Consider the following 13850-nt stretch of genomic DNA (forward strand, 5'->3'; position numbering starts at 1 on the left):
TTGATGATGTCATAATCATTTGATGTCATAATCATTGGATGATGTCATAATCATTTTGTTGATGTCATAATCATTTGATGATGTCATAATCATTTGATGTCATAATCATTGGATGATGTCATAATCATTTTGTTGATGTCATAATCATTAGATGATGTCATAATCATTAGATGACGTTATAATCATTTTGTTGATGTCATAATCATTTGATGATGTCATAATCATTTTGTTGATGTCATAATCATTGGATGATGTCATAATCATTTTGTTGATGTCATAATCATTTGATGATGCCATAATCATTTTGTTGATGTCATAATCATTTGATGATGTCATAATCATTTGATGTCATAATCATTGGATGATGTCATAATCATTTTGTTGATGTCATAATCATTTGTTGATGTCATAATCATTTGATGTCATAATCATTGGATGATGTCATAATCATTTGAAGATGTCATAATCATTTTGTTGATGTCATAATCATTTGATGTTGTCATAATCATTTTGTTGATGTCATAATCATTTGATGATGTCATAATCATTTTGTTGATGTCATAATCATTTTGTTGATGTCATAATGATTTGATGATGTCATAATCATTGGATGATGTCATAATCATTGGATGATGTCATAATCATTTTGTTGATGTCATAATCATTTGATTATGTCATAATCATTAGATGATGTCATAATCATTTTGTTGATGTCATAATCATTTGATGATGTCATAATCATTAGATGATGTCATAATCATTTTGTTGATGTCATAATCATTTGATGATGTCATAATCATTAGATGATGTCATAATCATTTTGTTGATGTCATAATCATTTGATGATGTCATAATCATTTGATGTCATAATCATTGGATGATGTCATAATCATTTTGTTGATGTCATAATCATTTGATGATGTCATAATCATTAGATGATGTCATAATCATTTTGTTGATGTCATAATCATTTGATGATGTCATAATCATTAGATGATGTCATAATCATTTTGATGATGTCATAATCATTTGATGATGTCATAATCATTTTGTTGATTTCATAATCATTTGATGATGTCATAATCATTTGATGTCATAATCATGGGATGATGTCATAATCATTTTTTTGATGTCATAATCATTTGATGATGTCATAATCATTAGATGATGTCATAATCATTTTGTTTATGTCATAATGATTTGATGATGTCATAATCATTGGATGATGTCATAATCATTGGATGATGTCATCATCATTTTGTTGATGTCATAATCATTTGATGATGTCATAATCATTTGATGTCATAATCATTGGATGATGTCATAATCATTGGATGATGTCATAATCATTTTGTTGATGTCATAATCATTTGATGATGTCATAATCATTTGATGTCATAATCATTTGATGTCATAATCATTGGATGATGTCATAATCATTTTGTTGATGTCATAATCATTTGATGATGTCAAAATCATTTGATGTCATAAACATTGGATGATGTAATAATCATTTTGTTGATGTCATAATCATTTGGTGATGTCATAATCATTTTGTTGATGTCATATTGATTTGATGATGTCATAATCATTGGATGATGTCATAATCATTGGATGATGTCATAATCATTTTGTTGATGTCATAATCATTTGATGATGTCAAAATCATTAGATGATGTCATAATCATTTTGTTGATGTCATAATCATTTGATGATGTCATAATCATTAGATGATGTCATAATCATTTTGTTGATGTCATAATCATTTGATGATGTCATAATCATTAGATGATGTCATAATCATTTTGTTGATGTCATAATCATTTGATGATGTCATAATCATTTGATGTCATAATCATTGGATGATGTCATAATCATTTTGTTGATGTCATAATCATTTGATGATGTCATAATCATTAGATGATGTCATAATCATTTTGTTGATGTCATAATCATTTGATGATGTCATAATCATTAGATGATGTCATAATCATTTTGATGATGTCATAATCATTTGATGATGTCATAATCATTTTGTTGATTTCATAATCATTTGATGATGTCATAATCATTTGATGTCATAATCATGGGATGATGTCATAATCATTTTTTTGATGTCATAATCATTTGATGATGTCATAATCATTAGATGATGTCATAATCATTTTGTTTATGTCATAATGATTTGATGATGTCATAATCATTGGATGATGTCATAATCATTGGATGATGTCATCATCATTTTGTTGATGTCATAATCATTTGATGATGTCATAATCATTTGATGTCATAATCATTGGATGATGTCATAATCATTGGATGATGTCATAATCATTTTGTTGATGTCATAATCATTTGATGATGTCATAATCATTTGATGTCATAATCATTTGATGTCATAATCATTGGATGATGTCATAATCATTTTGTTGATGTCATAATCATTTGATGATGTCAAAATCATTTGATGTCATAAACATTGGATGATGTAATAATCATTTTGTTGATGTCATAATCATTTGGTGATGTCATAATCATTTTGTTGATGTCATATTGATTTGATGATGTCATAATCATTGGATGATGTCATAATCATTGGATGATGTCATAATCATTTTGTTGATGTCATAATCATTTGATGATGTCAAAATTATTTGATGTCATAATCATTGGATGATGTCATAATCATTTTGTTAATGTAATAATCATTTGATGATGTCATAATCATTTTGTTGATGTCATAATCATTTTGTTCATGTCATAATGATTTGATCATGTCATAATCATTGGAAGATGTCATAATCATTGGATGATGTCATAATCATTTTGTTGATGTCATAATCATTTGATGTCATAATCTTTGGATGATGTCATAATCATTTTGTTGATGTCTTAATCATTTGATGATGTCATAATCATTTTCTTGATGTCATAATCATTTGATGATGTCATAATCATTTGATGTCATAATCATTGGATGATGTCATAATCATTTTGTTGATATCATAATCATTTGATGATGTCATAATCATTTTGTTGATGTCATAATCATTTGATGATGCCATAATCATTTTATTGATGTCATAATCATTTGATGATGCCATAATCATTTTGTTGATGTCATAATCATTGGATGATGTCATAATCATTTTGTTGATGTCATATTCATTTGATGATGTCTTAATCATTGGATGATGTCATAATCATTTTGTTGATGTCATAATCATTTGATGATGTCATAATCATTAGATGTTGTCATAATCATTTTGTTGATGTCATAATCATTTTGTTGATGTCATAATCATTGGATGATGTCATAATCATTGGATGATGACATAATCATTTTGTTGATGTCATAATCATTTGATTATGTCATAATCATTAGATGATGTCATAATCATTTTGTTGATGTCATAATCATTTGATGATGTCATAATCATTAGATGATGTCATAATCATTTTGTTGATGTCATAATCATTTGATGATGTCATAATCATTTTGTTGATGTCATAATCATTGGATGATGTCATAATCATTGGATGATGTCATAATCATTTTGTTGATGTCATAATCATTTGATGATGTCAAAATCATTTGATGTCATAATCATTTGATGATGTCATAATCATTTTGTTGATGTCATAATCATTTTGTTGATGTCATAATCATTTTGTTGATGTCATAATGATTTGATGATGTCATAATCATTGGATGATGTCATAATCATTGGATGATGTCATAATCATTTTGTTGATGTCATAATCATTTGATAATGCAATAATCATTTGATGTCATAATCATTTTGTTGATGTCATAATCATTTGATGATGTCATAATCATTTTGTTGATGTCATAATCATTTGATGATGTCATAATCATTTTGTTGATGTCATAATGATTGGATGATGTCATAATCATTGGATGATGTCATAATCATTTGATGATGCAATAATCATTTGATGTCATAATCATTGGATGATGTCATAATCATTTGATGATGTCATAATCATTTTGTTGATGTCATAATCATTTGATGATGTCATAATCATTTTGTTGATGTCATAATCATTTGATGATGTCATAATCATTTTGTTGATGTCATAATCATTTGATGATGTCATAATCATTTGATGATGTCATAATCATTTTGTTGATGTCATAATCATTTGATGATGTCATAATCATTTTGTTGATGTCATAATCATTTTGTTGATGTCATAATCATTGGATGATGTCATAATCATTAGATGATGTCATAATCATTTGATAATGTCATAATCATTAGATGATGTCATAATCATTTTGTTGATGTCATAATCATTTGATGATGTCATAATCATTTGATGTCATAATCATTGGATGATGTCATAATCATTTTGTTGATGTCATAATCATTAGATGATGTCATAATCATTAGATGATGTTATAATCATTTTGTTGATGTCATAATCATTTGATGATGTCATAATCATTTGATGATGTCATAATCATTAGATGATGTCATAATCATTTTGTTGATGTCATAATCGTTTGATGATGTCATAATCATTTGATGTCATAATCATGGGATGATGTCATAATCATTTTGTTGATGTCATAATCATTTGATGATGTCATAATCATTAGATGATGTCATAATCATTTTGTTTATGTCATAATGATTTGATGATGTCATAATCATTTGATGATGTCATAATCATTGGATGATGTCATCATCATTTTGTTGATGTCATAATCATTTGATGATGTCATAATCATTTGATGTCATAATCATTGGATGATGTCATAATCATTGGATGATGTCATAATCATTTTGTTGATGTCATAATCATTTGATGATGTCAAAATCATTTGATGTCATAATCATTGGATGATGTAATAATCATTTTTTTGATGTCATAATCATTTCATGATGTCATAATCATTTTGTTAATGTCATAATGATTTGATGATGTCATAATCATTGGATGATGTCATAATCATTGGATGATGTCATAATCATTTTGTTGATGTCATAATCATTTGGTGATGTCAAAATTATTTGATGTCATAATCATTGGATGATGTCATAATCATTTTGTTGATGTCATAATCATTTGATGATGTCATAATCATTTTGCTGATGTCATAATCATTTTGTTGATGTCATAATGATTTGATGATGTCATAATCATTGGATGATGTCATAATCATTGGATGATGTCATAATCATTTTGTTGATGTCATAATCATTTGATGTCATAATCATTGGATGATGTCATAATCATTTTGTTGATGTCATTATCATTTGATGATGTCATAATCATTTTGTTGATGTTATAATCATTTGATGATGTCATAATCATTTGATGTCATAATCATTGGATGATGTCATAATCATTTTGTTGATATCATAATCATTAGATGATGTCATAATCATTTTGTTGATGTCATAATCATTTGATGATGCCATAATCATTTTGTTGATGTCATAATCATTGGATGATGTCATAATCATTTTGTTGATGTCATAATCATTTGATGATGTCATAATCATTGGATGATGTCATAATCATTTTGTTGATGTCATAATCATTTGATGATGTCATAATCATTAGATGTTGTCATAATCATTTTGATGATGTCATAATCATTGGATGATGTCATAATCATTGGATGATGTCATAATCATTTTGTTGATGTCATAATCATTTGATGATGTCAAAATCATTTGATGTCATAATCATTGGATGATGTAATAATCATTTTGTTGATGTCATAATCATTTGATGATGTCATAATCATTTTGTTGATGTCATAATGATTTGATGAAGTAATAATCATTGGATGATGTCATAATCATTGGATGATGTCATAATCATTTTGTTGATGTCATAATCATTTGATGATGTCAAAATCATTTGATGTCATAATCATTGGATGATGTAATAATCATTTTGTTGATGTCATAATCATTTGATGATGTCATAATCATTTTGTTGATGTCATAATGATTTGATGATGTCATAATCATTGGATGATGTCATAATCATTGGATGATGTCATAATCATTGGATGATGTCATAATCATTTTGTTGATGTCATAATCATTTGATGATGCAATAATCATTTGATGTCATAATCATTGGATGATGTCATAATCATTTGATGATGTCATAATCATTTTGTTGATGTCATAATCATTTGATGATGTCATAATCATTTTGTTGATGTCATAATCATTTGATGATTTCATAATCATTTTGTTGATGTCATAATCATTTGATGATGTCATAATCATTTTGTTGATGTCATAATCATTTTGTTGATGTCATAATCATTGGATGATGTCATAATCATTGGATGATGTCATAATCATTTTGTTGATGTCATAATCATTTGATGATGTCAAAATCATTTGATGTCATAATCATTGGATGATGTAATAATCATTTTGTTGATGTCATAATCATTTGATTACGTCATAATCATTTTGTTGATTTCATAATGATTTGATGATGTCATAATCATTGGATGATGTCATAATCATTGGATGATGTCATAATCATTTTGTTGATGTCATAATCATTTGATGATGTCAAAATCATTTGATGTCATAATCATTGGATGATGTAATAATCATTTTGTTGATGTCATAATCATTTGATGATGTCATAATCATTTTGTTGATGTCATAATGATTTGATGATATTATAATCATTGGATGATGTCACAATCATTTTGTTGATGTCATAATCATTTGATGATGTCATAATCATTTTGTTGATGTCATAATCATTTTGTTGATGTCATAATGATTTGATGATGTCATAATCATTGGATGATGTCATAATCATTGGATGATGTCATAATCATTTTGTTGATGTCATAATCATTTGATGATGTCAAAATCATATGATGTCATAATCATTGGATGATGTCATAATCATTTTGTTGATGTCATAATCATTTGATGATGTCATAATCATTTTGTTGATGTCATAATCATTTGATGATGTCATAATCATTTTGTTGATGTCATAATCATTTGATGATGTCATACTCATTTTGTTGATGTCATAATCATTTTGTTGATGTCATAATCATTGGATGATGTCATAATCATTTGATGATGTCATAATCATTTTGTTGATGTCATAATCATTTGATGATGTCATAATCATTTTATTGATGTCATAATCATTTGATGATGTCATAATCATTTTGTTGATGTCATAATCATTTGATGATGTCATAATCATTTTGTCGATGTCATAATCATTTTGTTGATGTCATAATCATTGGATGATGTCATAATCATTGGATGATGTCATAATCATTTTGTTGATGTCATAATCATTTGATGATGTCAAAATCATTTGATGTCATAATCATTGGATGATGTAATAATCATTTTGTTTATGTCATAATCATTTGATGATGTCATAATCATTTTGTTGATGTCATAATGATTTGATGATGTCATAAACATTGGATGATGTCATAATCATTGCATGATGTCATAATCATTTTGTTGATGTCATAATCATTTGATGATGTCAAAATCATTTGATGTCATAATAATTGGATGATGTAATAATCATTTTGTTGATGTCATAATCATTTGATGATGTCATAATCATTTTGTTGATGTCATAATCATTGGATGATGTCATAATCATTGGATGATGTCATAATCATTTTGTTGATGTCATAATCATTTGATGATGTCAAAATCATTTGATGTCATAATCATTGGATGATGTAATAATCATTTTTTTGATGTCATAATCATTTCATGATGTCATAATCATTTTGTTAATGTCATAATGATTTGATGATGTCATAATCATTGGATGATGTCATAATCATTGGATGATGTCATAATCATTTTGTTGATGTCATAATGATTTGATGATGTCAAAATTATTTGATGTCATAATCATTGGATGATGTCATAATCATTTTGTTGATGTCATAATCATTTGATGATGTCATAATCATTTTGCTGATGTCATAATCATTTTGTTGATGTCATAATGATTTGATGATGTCATAATCATTGGATGATGTCATAATCATTGGATGATGTCATAATCATTTTGTTGATGCCATAATCATTTGATGTCATAATCATTGGATGATGTCATAATCATTTTGTTGATGTCATTATCATTTGATGATGTCATAATCATTTTGTTGATGTTATAATCATTTGATGATGTCATAATCATTTGATGTCATAATCATTGGATGATGTCATAATCATTTTGTTGATATCATAATCATTTGATGATGTCATAATCATTTTGTTGATGTCATAATCATTTGATGATGCCATAATCATTTTGTTGATGTCATAATCATTGGATCATGTCATAATCATTTTGTTGATGTCATAATCATTTGATAATGTCATAATCATTGGATGATGTCATAATCATTTTGTTGATGTCATAATCATTTGATGATGTCATAATCATTAGATGTTGTCATAATCATTTTGATGATGTCATAATCATTGGATGATGTCATAATCATTGGATGATGTCATAATCATTTTGTTGATGTCATAATCATTTGATGATGTCATAATCATTTTGTTGATGTCATAATGATTTGATGAAGTAATAATCATTGGATGATGTCATAATCATTGGATGATGTCATAATAATTTTGTTGATGTCATAATCATTTGATGATGTCAAAATCATTTGATGTCATAATCATTGGATGATGTAATAATCATTTTGTTGATGTCATAATCATTTGATGATGTCATAATCATTTTGTTGATGTCATAATGATTTGATGATGTCATAATCATTGGATGATGTCATAATCATTGGATGATGTCATAATCATTGGATGATGTCATAATCATTTTGTTGATGTCATAATCATTTGATGATGTCATAATCATTTTGTTGATGTCATAATGATTTGATGATGTCATAATCATTGGATGATGTCATAATCATTGGATGATGTCATAATCATTGGATGATGTCATAATCATTTTGTTGATGTCATAATCATTTGATGATGCAATAATCATTTGATGTCATAATCATTGGATGATATCATAATCATTTGATGATGTCATAATCATTTTGTTGATGTCATAATCATTTGATGATGTCATAATCATTTTGTTGATGTCATAATCATTTGATGATTTCATAATCATTTTGTTGATGTCATAATCATTTGATGATGTCATAATCATTTTGTTGATGTCATAATCATTTTGTTGATGTCATAATCATTGGATGATGTCATAATCATTGGATGATGTCATAATCATTTTGTTGATGTCATAATCATTTGATGATGTCAAAATCATTTGATGTCATAATCATTGGATGATGTAATAATCATTTTGTTGATGTCATAATCATTTGATTACGTCATAATCATTTTGTTGATTTCATAATGATTTGATGATGTCATAATCATTGGATGATGTCATAATCATTGGATGATGTCATAATCATTTTGTTGATGTCATAATCATTTGATGATGTCAAAATCATTTGATGTCATAATCATTGGATGATGTAATAATCATTTTGTTGATGTCATAATCATTTGATGATGTCATAATCATTTTGTTGATGTCATAATGATTTGATGATATTATAATCATTGGATGATGTCACAATCATTTTGTTGATGTCATAATCATTTGATGATGTCATAATCATTTTGTTGATGTCATAATCATTTTGTTGATGTCATAATGATTTGATGATGTCATAATCATTGGATGATGTCATAATCATTGGATGATGTCATAATCATTTTGTTGATGTCATAATCATTTGATGATGTCAAAATCATATGATGTCATAATCATTGGATGATGTCATAATCATTTTGTTGATGTCATAATCATTTGATGATGTCATAATCATTTTGTTGATGTCATAATCATTTGATGATGTCATAATCATTTTGTTGATGTCATAATCATTTGATGATGTCATACTCATTTTGTTGATGTCATAATCATTTTGTTGATGTCATAATCATTGGATGATGTCATAATCATTTGATGATGTCATAATCATTTTGTTGATGTCATAATCATTTGATGATGTCATAATCATTTTATTGATGTCATAATCATTTGATGATGTCATAATCATTTTGTTGATGTCATAATCATTTGATGATGTCATAATCATTTTGTCGATGTCATAATCATTTTGCTGATGTCATAATCATTGGATGATGTCATAATCATTGGATGATGTCATAATCATTTTGTTGATGTCATAATCATTTGATGATGTCAAAATCATTTGATGTCATAATCATTGGATGATGTAATAATCATTTTGTTTATGTCATAATCATTTGATGATGTCATAATCATTTTGTTGATGTCATAATGATTTGATGATGTCATAAACATTGGATGATGTCATAATCATTGCATGATGTCATAATCATTTTGTTGATGTCATAATCATTTGATGATGTCAAAATCATTTGATGTCATAATAATTGGATGATGTAATAATCATTTTGTTGATGTCATAATCATTTGATGATGTCATAATCATTTTGTTAATGTCATAATCATTGTATGATGTCATAATCATTGGATGATGTCATAATCATTTTGTTGATGTCATAATCATTTGATGATGTCAAAATCATTTGATGTCATAATCATTTGATGATGTCATAATCATTTTGTTGATGTCATAATCATTTTGTTGATGTCATAATCATTTTGTTGATGTCATAATGATTTGATGATGTCATAATCATTGGATGATGTCATAATCATTGGATGATGTCATAATCATTGTGTTGATGTCATAATCATTTGATGATGCAATAATCATTTGATGTCATAATCATTTTGTTGATGTCATAATCATTTGATGATGTCATAATCATTTTGTTGATGTCATAATCATTTGATGATGTCATAATCATTTTGTTGATGTCATAATGATTTGATGATGTCATAATCATTGGATGATGTCATAATCATTTGATGATGCAATAATCATTTGATGTCATAATCATTGGATGATGTCATAATCATTTGATGATGTCATAATCATTTGATGTCATAATCATTGGATGATGTCATAATCATTTGAAGATGTCATTATCATTTTGTTGATGTCATAATCATTTGATGATGTCATAATCATTTTGTTGATGTCATAATCATTTGATGATGTCATAATCATTTTGTTGATGTCATAATCATTTGATGATGTCATAATCATTTTGTTGATGTCAGAATCATTTTGTTGATGTCATAATCATTGGATGATGTCATAATCATTAGATGATGTCATAATCATTTGATAATGTCATAATCATTAGATGATGTCATAATCATTTTGTTGATGTCATAATCATTTGATGATGTCATAATCATTTGATGTCATAATCATTGGATGATGTCATAATCATTTTGTTGATGTCATAATCATTTGATGATGTCATAATCATTTGATGTCATAATCATTGGATGATGTCATAATCATTTTGTTGATGTCATAATCATTAGATGATGTCATAATCATTAGATGATGTTATAATCATTTTGTTGATGTCATAATCATTTGATGATGTCATAATCATTTTGTTGATGTCATAATCATTGGATGATGTCATAATCATTTTGTTGATGTCATAATCATTTGATGATGCTATAATCATTTTGTTGATGTCATAATCATTTGATGTCATAATCATTGGATGATGTCATAATCATTTGATGATGTCATAATCATTTGATGTCATAATCATTGGATGATGTCATAATCATTTGAAGATGTCATAATCATTTTGTTGATGTCATAATCATTTGATGATGTCATAATCATTTTGTTGATGTCATAATCATTGGATGATGTCATAATCATTGGATGATGTCATAATCATTTTGTTGATGTCATAATCATTTGATGATGTCATAATCATTAGATGATGTCATAATCATTTTGTTGATGTCATAATCATTTGATGATGTCATAATCATTAGATGATGTCATAATCATTTTGTTGATGTCATAATCATTTGATGATGTCATAATCATTAGATGATGTCATAATCATTTTGTTGATGTCATAATCATTTGATGATGTCATAATCATTTGATGATGTCATAATCATTAGATGATGTCATAATCATTTTGTTGATGTCATAATCATTTGATGATGTCATAATCATTAGATGATGTCATAATCATTTTGTTGATGTCATAATCATTTGATGATGTCATAATCATTTTGTTGATGTCATAATGATTTGATGAAGTAATAATCATTGGATGATGTCATAATCATTGGATGATGTCATAATCATTTTGTTGATGTCATAATCATTTGATGATGTCAAAATCATTTGATGTCATAATCATTGGATGATGTAATAATCATTTTGTTGATGTCATAATCATTTGATGATGTCATAATCATTTTGTTGATGTCATAATGATTTGATGATGTCATAATCATTGGATGATGTCATAATCATTGGATGATGTCATAATCATTGGATGATGTCATAATCATTTTGTTGATGTCATAATCATTTGATGATGCAATAATCATTTGATGTCATAATCATTGGATGATGTCATAATCATTTGATGATGTCATAATCATTTTGTTGATGTCATAATCATTTGATGATGTCATAATCATTTTGTTGATGTCATAATCATTTGATGATTTCATAATCATTTTGTTGATGTCATAATCATTTGATGATGTCATAATCATTTTGCTGATGTCATAATCATTTTGTTGATGTCATAATCATTGGATGATGTCATAATCATTGGATGATGTCATAATCATTTTGTTGATGTCATAATCATTTGATGATGTCAAAATCATTTGATGTCATAATCATTGGATGATGTAATAATCATTTTGTTGATGTCATAATCATTTGATTACGTCATAATCATTTTGTTGATTTCATAATGATTTGATGATGTCATAATCATTGGATGATGTCATAATCATTGGATGATGTCATAATCATTTTGTTGATGTCATAATCATTTGATGATGTCAAAATCATTTGATGTCATAATCATTGGATGATGTAATAATCATTTTGTTGATGTCATAATCATTTGATGATGTCATAATCATTTTGTTGATGTCATAATGATTTGATGATATTATAATCATTGGATGATGTCACAATCATTTTGTTGATGTCATAATCATTTGATGATGTCATAATCATTTTGTTGATGTCATAATCATTTTGTTGATGTCATAATGATTTGATGATGTCATAATCATTGGATGATGTCATAATCATTGGATGATGTCATAATCATTTTGTTGATGTCATAATCATTTGATGATGTCAAAATCATATGATGTCATAATCATTGGATGATGTCATAATCATTTTGTTGATGTCATAATCATTTGATGATGTCATAATCATTTTGTTGATGTCATAATCATTTGATGATGTCATAATCATTTTGTTGATGTCATAATCATTTGATGATGTCATACTCATTTTGTTGATGTCATAATCATTTTGTTGATGTCATAATCATTGGATGATGTCATAATCATTTGATGATGTCATAATCATTTTGTTGATGTCATAATCATTTGATGATGTCATAATCATTTTATTGATGTCATAATCATTTGATTATGTCATAATCATTTTGTTGATGTCATAATCATTTGATGATGTCATAATCATTTTGTCGATGTCATAATCATTTTGTTGATGTCATAATCATTGGATGATGTCATAATCATTGGATGATGTCATAATCATTTTGTTGATGTCATAATCATTTGATGATGTCAAAATCATTTGATGTCATAATCATTGGATGATGTAA

This window comes from Dendrobates tinctorius, unplaced genomic scaffold, assembly GCF_039654945.1.
Source record: "Dendrobates tinctorius isolate UK_male_01 unplaced genomic scaffold, ASM3965494v1 ptg000019l, whole genome shotgun sequence".
Lineage (NCBI taxonomy): Eukaryota > Metazoa > Chordata > Amphibia > Anura > Dendrobatidae > Dendrobates > Dendrobates tinctorius.